The sequence below is a fragment of the Brassica napus genome, chromosome C7 (assembly GCF_020379485.1).
Source record: "Brassica napus cultivar Da-Ae chromosome C7, Da-Ae, whole genome shotgun sequence".
Taxonomy (NCBI): Eukaryota; Viridiplantae; Streptophyta; class Magnoliopsida; order Brassicales; family Brassicaceae; genus Brassica; species Brassica napus.
The window spans coordinates 18,148,641-18,157,377 of NC_063450.1; positions in this window are offsets into that span (position 1 = coordinate 18,148,641).

Here is an 8,737-nt window from a genome sequence, read left to right on the forward strand (position 1 = left end):
CTAGCTCATGTTAAAGTTTGGTAATACTTTCAGAGTTTACGATATTTTTTGCAACTTATTTAAGTGAAATTGCTCAAATATTAAAACGTAATAACATACTTTGACCTATAGATGATGACGGCTTCAAAGATGATTTCCTTAACCTAATCAAGCTTTCTGGCCAGAGCTGGTTTCAAGCATAGTAAGATAAAAAAAAAAAGCACAGTGAAATAAATATTTACAAACAACGTCCTCAAAATATTAATGGTTGATACACATATATATCATTCGGCTTTCGAATTATTATGAATATATTAGTTTAGTAATTGTTTCAGATCCCATAAATCTAAGGACCAGTCCGGTTTTTAGCTAACCTAATCATTGGCGATTTAGGAAAATCCTCAACGCTTCAAAAATCTTCTTCACGCCAGTAATCAAAATATGACAAATCAACATCTTAATTTATTAGCTTTTTTTAAATGTTAATATTAAAAATAATCTTTAAAAAAGAAATTAATATTACATAAATATACTAAACTAACAAAATAGATATTAACTTTTCATAACTTACTAAAAAATGCTAACTATTAAAGTAAAATGGAAATTCAATAGAAAATAGTAATATTAACAAAAAAAATATGTTTTCTTAGGTATATTTTAATGTTAAAAATAGTTAAAATAACCAAAACAATTAAAACTTTTTTGACTAATCTATAAAATAAGAAACTTTCTAATTTCTCATATATGAAGTATTGCGTGACTATAAATAATTGTTTAAGTTTACAAGAGAGTCTAAACTATGGTTGTTTCTGCTTATTTTGAGAAAGTGATAGATACTGAAAAAAAAGAGAAATCTAAAATATGGTTGCTTCTGCTTCTTCCTTGGTATTCCGCGACCTCGAGCATGGTTTTAATAAGAAGTTGTTTATTATGAGTTTTGCAAAATGGTTATTTTTGGGAGTTTACTTATGGGTTCATTCACTACAAGAAAACAGCGGTATTCTGACGGACATTCCGACAGAAAATGAAATCCTCGGTTTTGTGTTTCCTCGGAATTTCCTCGGAATATACCGACGGAATTCCGAGGAAATATCAATCCGTCGGAATATTTCGAGGAAATTTCGAGGAAAAATGTGTTCCTCGGAAAAAACCGATGAATTCCAAGGAAATATTATAGCCGTTGGAGAGCCGTTGGGGGATTTTACAAAATTCCGAGGAAATTCCGACAAACTAGCCTTTTCCGTCGGAATTCCGTCGGAATTTCCTCGGTCTGTCGGCAGGATTTAAACTATAAATACAAGCACTCCTCTTCCTCTTCATTCACTCCATATCTTCATCCTCCCTCTTACTCTATTTACACACGAATTTGATTCATAAAAAATATGTCTTCTTCAAATTATTGTCGTTCTTGGATCGATCGACCTCATTTGGATCCGAACACGAGATTGCTTACGGAAGAATACCAATGAGGTATAACCGAATTCATGGGGCTAGTTCACCGACAACCGGAAGCAAAAACAGGTATGTTAAGATGTCCTTGCTCTAATTGTAAAAATAGAAAGGTTATTAAAGAGTGGGATGTTTGGACTCATCTATATTTGAGTGGGTTTACACGAAGTTACAAAATTTGGTATCATCATGGGGAAACTGATTATGAACATGGTAGTACTAGCGAACCTCAGCCAGCGGTTAGATTAGAAGAACCAATTAGAACGGATGTAGATTATGGTGTAGGTACTGAGCAGATGGTAAATGATCATTTTAGAGGGGAAGATTTACCCAATGCACAAGCTAGGAGATTTTATGATATGTTGGATGCTGGAAAGCAACCATTGTACGAAGGTTGCAGAGATGGTCATTCAGCTTTATCATCTGCTACAAGATTGATGGGCATTAAAACAGATTATAATTTGGCTGAAGACTGTGTGGATGCGATTGCTGATTTTGTAAAAGGTATTCTACCCGAGGATAATGTAGCTCCTGGTTCATACTACGAGGTTCAGAAACTCGTAGCTGGTCTTGGTTTATCGTATCAGGTAATAGATGTATGCAGCGACAACTGCATGATTTATTGGAGGGCGGATGAACAGCGGGTTACATGCAAATTTTGTGGAAAGCCTCGTTATAAAGATACGAGTGGAAGAGTTCCAGTGCCATATAAAAGGATGTGGTATTTACCTTTGACGGAAAGGTTGCAGAGGTTGTATCTGTCTGAACGCACTCAACCAATGAGATGGCATGCGGAGCACTCAATAGATGGTGAGATCAGACATCCTTCAGATGCAAAAGCGTGGAAGCATTTCCAATCAAAGTATCCCGACTTTGCGTATGAGAGAAGAAATGTCTACCTTGGATTTTGTACTGATGGTTTCAGTCTGTTTGGCAAGAGTGGAAGACAGTATTCTCTATGGCCCGTCATTCTTACACCATACAACCTACCCCCAAACTTGTGCTTGCGACGAGAGTTTTTGTTTCTCTCGATTCTCGTTCCCGGACCAGAGCATCCTAAGAGATCACTTGATGTGTTTCTTCAGCCACTAATATATGAGTTGCAACAACTATGGGCTCAAGGTGCTGAAACATACGATGTTTCGTGTAAAGAAAACTTTCAAATGCGGGCAGTACTAATGTGGACAATAAGTGATTTTCCAGCATATGGTATGTTGTCTGGATGGACAACGCATGGAAGGCTATCATGTCCATATTGTCAAGATAACACTGATGCTTTCCAACTAAAACACGGAAGGAAAACGTGTTGGTTTGACTGTCACAGGAGATTCCTACCACCTGATCATCCATATCGTAGGAGTAGGAATTTGTTTACGAAGAACAAGAGGGTGTTTGACAGTCCACCTCCGGAAATTTGTGGGAAAGATTTGAAGATACAACTAAGAGATTTTGGTGCAGAAAGGACGCCAGACGTCGGTGGACATGAGCGTTTTCCGGTAGATGCTGTTGGAGAACTACATAACTGGCACAAAAAAGTATTTTCTGGGATCTGCCATACTGGGAGGATCATCTGCTAAGGCATAATTTAGATGTCATGCATATTGAGAAGAACTTTTTTGACAATCTCATGAACACGATCCTTAATGTTCAAGGTAAAACAAAGGATAATTTGAAGTCAAGACTGGATTTAGTCGATATATGTGCTCGTTCAGAACTTCATGTTGATGAGAATGGTAGGGCTCCTTTTCCCATATACCGACTTGATGCAGAGGGAAAAGATGCGTTCTTTGATTGGATTTCAAACGATGTGGAATTTCCAGACGGTTACGCATCAAATTTGCGTAACTGTATCGACAGAAAGGAAGGAAAGTTTACTGGCTTGAAAAGCCACGATTGCCATGTAATGATGCAGCGCCTCCTTCCGTTCGCCTTCAAGGAACTATTAGCACGAAATGTTCATGAAGCAATTGCAGGGATAAGTGGTTTCTTCCGCGATTTATGCACGAGATCAGTGACTCTTGAAGGTATTGAAAATTTGAAGACTAACATAGCCGTGATTCAGTGCAACCTTGAGAAGATATTTCCTCCCTCATTTTTTGATGTTATGGAGCATCTTGTTATTCACCTGGCAAGAGAATTGGAACTTGGTGGTCCTGTGCAGTATAGATGGATGTATCTGTATGAGCGGTATATGTTCCATTTGAAGAAGATGGTGAAAAATTTAAGTAGGGTGGAAGGTTCTATAGTCGCACAGATGATCAATGAAGAAACTTCAAACTTTGCCGAGTACTACTTTCCAGCAGAAGTTCAGACCAAAAACAGAAGACCTGCTCGGCATGATGATAGAGGCGAACGGGCAACATATCATGTTACGGTTCCAGACATTTTCACAGACGTTGGACGACTTAGCGGAAAACCAAAGGACCGTCGACTTACTGAGCAGGAGCGCAGTCATTTGCAAACATATTTGCTCACCAACTGCGAAGACGTTCTTCAATATGAGAGGTAAATAAATGAGCTTACAAATTTTTATTTTAACAAGTTGAAATTTAAATCTTAATTAATTACATTATTGTCATCATATACAGGATTTTCATGGCAGAAAAGCGGTTCGAGTATAGATACGCCACAGAGGACGAACTAGAAGAAATGAAGCAGAGAGAATTTACTGGATGGATGTTTACTTATGTGACTGCTTTACACAATTTAAAATATATTTTATCATATATTTATACTAATTCACATTTATTGATATAACATATATATATGTGCTATTAATAGGTGTCTGCTGGTTTGGCCAGAGGTGAAACATTTGACGATTGGATACGTGAGATGGTCGTTGGACCAAACTTTGTTGTGAAGTCATATCCGAGATTTTGTACTCGAGGATATGCATTCACAACTCAGAAGAGGAGACGTTCGAGTACGACTTATGATGCTGGCGTTTGTTCTGCATCAGGAGATGATGTATACTACGGACACATACATGAGATTTTGGAAATCAAGTATTTGGGCATGGTTGGATTGCGCTGTACTGTTTTCTATTGTGATTGGCACGACAACACTCCAGATCGAGGTGTGAGAATAGATGCATTTGGTGTTACATCAGTAAATTCGAGGCGAAAGCTGCAATATTATGATCCTTTCATTCTTGCTTCTCAGGCCGATCAGGTAATTAAATGTTAATTATTCAGAATGATTCATCATCATGTGTATTAATTTATAATTTTTCTAAATGTTACAGGTTTGTTATATCAAGTACCCTCGGGTAAGGAACAGAGATGATCCATGGGTTACTGTTACAAGACTCAACCCGAGAGGCCGAGTTCAGGGAAGTTCTGAGCTGGAAGACCCACTACAACCAAGCACATCCGACAACTTAAGTGCAGCAGAAGATTTAGCTGGAGTTGGCCTTGTAGTCGATTTAACCGATTTCAGAGAGGAAGCCGTCGTTCACGTAGAGGATGAACCAGTGATTGGAGAGTTTCACCAAGATCCAGATTCAGATTCATCTGGTGATGATGACTCGGAAACAGACTACCATTGATTTTTTTTTTTTTTTTTAAGAAATACCGAGGAAATTCCGAGGAACACTTGATATAACCTCTTTCCTCGGATATTAGTTATTTGGTTTATCTAGCAAGGCAAAGCTGAATACGAATTAAAAACTACTCAAAACACAACCAAATAAAACGAAGAAACCATGTAAAAGAAATACGAACTCATAATTAAGAAAAAAAATAAAAAAAAACTAAGTTCAAAATTAACCGAAAAAGTTATGGCAGATTCCTATATAAGACCATAAAACGTTAGAATAGAAAATAAAATAAAATAGCGCGGTCGGAAATCAAATGGCAATACTGGCCGGTGATAGCTCCTACTCCTCGTCTCCTGCTCCAGATGTTCCTGCATCTTTGGGTCTCTTGGACCTCTTTCTTACCCTGTGTGTACCACTCGAACCCGAACCAGAGCTGGATGGAGAGTTGTCCCGATGAACTACATCATCCTTTTGGCAACGACACGGCCTGATACGTGAAATGGCAGCCCAGATCTTGTGTAGCATGTCGTTGTTTGTCTTTATGCTCTGATCTCTCCAATGTTGTTGCTGGCGCGAAGTGGCGTTCGGTGGAAGCTCTTGCAGCTTGTACTGGCTGGAGTCTGATGGGAGTAGCTGATGGGGTTGTGAATCATCTGGAATGGCTTGTGCAGCCTCATCTTCTCCTTCTTCATCATCCACGGCCTTGCCTTTGGTCTGATATTTTGGCGTGAAGAAGGATGGCTTGTCTACTAGTGCGGTAGCAGGGGGTAGGAACTCAACTGCAGCCTCTGAAAGTAGAGCAGTCAGGCCGATCTGAGGCAGGTGGCAGTAGAGTGTTTTCTTCGCTCGGTCCTGGAATACGTAGACGTAAGGACCATCCCGATCGATCCCCGAGTGGGGACCAGCTATGAACTCCTTACTTACTAGAGAAATGACATCTAGGTAGTTCCAAGCAATGTTGTTCGATCTGTCCAGTGCTACCTGATGGTTTTCGCAGTCTACACCCACATGTGTAAGGATCCGAGTAATTACTGCACCAAATCCACATGCACTGTGCTTGGATTTGGTTACCTTCTCCTTGTATCCTGCTAAGTTTGCGGCCAGCACCGCTCCCATGTTGAAGGCAGTAGCAGGTGGGAATGTAGAGTTTCCAAATGCCGGTAGCAAATGCCTCACACCTTGGTACAGGAGGCACAACTCCCATTGCGTGACTGATGCGGCTGTGGTTGTCCCGTATAGCAATGAGCCAATGAGGCGTGTGGCATATCTCAATACTGGACTCCGGATAAGTGACTCCTTTGCCTGAGAAGATCTATAAACCCCTGTGCCAATCGTTTCCCAGAAGTTCAACAGCTCTGAAGTCCAATAAAGACCAGATGTCCTCTCCCCTGCACTCAATCCAAATAGTCCGCAGAGGTCTGTGAAAGATACCTCAAAGTATACTTTCTGCACTACGAATGCCAGAAAACCTTCCTGATGGCTATCATCGGGATGGCTGACGTATGCGAATGCTATGAACTGGTGTACCAACTCCGGATAAGTGGGTTCGTTGTGGTTGCATAGTTGGCATAGACCCATGTTCTAGAACAGCCCTTCAATGTCTGATTTGATTCCCAATATTGTCATCATCTCAGGACATGCTAGTTGTGTAGCCGGAACGGCTACCTTCTTCATGTTGTTGTAGTGGGTGGTATCAGACTTATCCCACTTCTTTGGCCTTTGCTTCTCTCGCTGAGACTAACCCTCTTCTTGTGTGTTCTTCTTTGCTGATATTTTCGTGCGCTTCATTCTCTACAAAATAGAATCTTTGAAACAAGTGAGTATGCAGTATATGTTTTTCAAAGCAGCGCAATACTAACACGAGTTCAGTAAACACTAGCGACTCAGCTAAGGAACATCAATCCATAATCAGTTCATTCCCCAGGTTCATCATTCCAATATGTATTTCAACAACGATTTGCTCTCAACATGGTTATAATCAATTAAGAACTCAAATCAACATGAAAATGAAAGGCGAAATCGAGTTGTGATAAAAAAAAAACCAAATTGAAAAAAATTCTCAATCCCTAAATCATCTTAAATTCTGTTCCAAACTCGTTGATCACAGACAATTGTGTTCTATTTCATGTTTAAACATCTGTTTCATGCATATTTGATCAAGGAATCAACACGGAAATAAGAAATTCACAAAACCCAAAAAATTGCTCAAGAACACGATTTGAGAATGTGGAGATTCGTGGAGTATACCTGTCTTAGGGTGAAAACGAGTGTAGGAATCAGGTAGAGCTCGAAAAATCAAGGGGAATAGAGCCCAAAATTGTTCAAATCGGATGATTATAGAGAGACAAAAAGGGGGGGGGGGGGGTCGAATTATAGGGGAAATCGGAGGGGATGAGAGTTCTGAGGTTTTAATCCAAAAAGTTCGGGTTTTGCCTTATACTTCTGTTTCCCGCACATGCATCGATCGATGCGTTTTTGTACAAATACGGATCGATCGATCACATTGTTACGCTTTGGTCGATCTTAGTGATCGATCGATGCGTTTCCGGACATATATCCATCCATCGATCCGTTTATAAAAAAACTTACAAGATTTTCCGAGGACATTCCGAGGAACACTTGAGATTCTCGATCGATCGATGGGATAATCTAATCGATCGATCACATTGTTACGCTTTGGTCGATCTTAGTGATCGATCGATGCTTTTTTGGATATATATATACATCGATCGATCCGTTTATAAAAAAACCTACCAGATTTTCCGAGGACATTCCGAGGAACGCTTGAGATTCTCGATCGATCGATGGGATAATCTAATCGATCGATCACATTGTTACGCTTTGGTCCATCTTAGTGATCGATCGATGCGTTTTTGGATATATATACATCGATCGATCCATTTATAAAAAAAAAATTGACGTATTGAAACCCCAAACACTAGTTCCTCGGAATTTACTCAGAATATTCCGACGGAATTCCGAGGAAGAAGACGGTTTCCTCGGAATTCCCTCGGAATAATCCGAGGAAATTCCGAGGAAATGGGGTTTTTAAACCGAAAACAACGTTTTGCGGTTTGAATAACACCTATATAACCCTTATTAAGTGTCTTACGTTCATTATGAAGTCAAAAATTTGTTTCTTACCCTATAATTAACACTTTACCGATTGTATGAACGAAATCCCACAACATAAAAGAAACACTTATACCTTTTAATGAACGGTAAAGGGAATACTTTCAATTAGTTTTGAAATTTGTTATTTCATGGTTTATGCTCATCTATACAAAGAATCCTCAATGTTATGCATTACAATTGTATAAGAAATAAAATACGGCAAAAAAAAATTGATGGTTTGAAACCCCAAACACTAGTTCCTCGGTATTTCCTCGGAATCCGAGGAAATTCCGACGGATATTTTACTATCCGTCGGAATTGCCTCGGAATATTTTCATTTTACCGGGCAAATATTTCGCAAAAATTGAAATTAGAATTCCGACGGAATTCCGACGGATAATGTCCGTCGGACCCTAGGTTTTATAACCACGAGCCCCTTCTTCTTCCCCATTTCTCTCTTCTTCCTCTGCGCGACTCCTCTCTTCTCTCCGGCGATTTCCCCCTGAAATCCGACGATATCTCCGGCGATCTCCCTCTTCTCTTACACAAATCATGTAAGGACCCTATCCCACTCTCTTAGGTTCTATTTGTTAGGTTTTTGTGTAGTTTTGATAGATTTTTGTTAGGGTGATTGGTTAGGATTGTGATTTGGTTGCA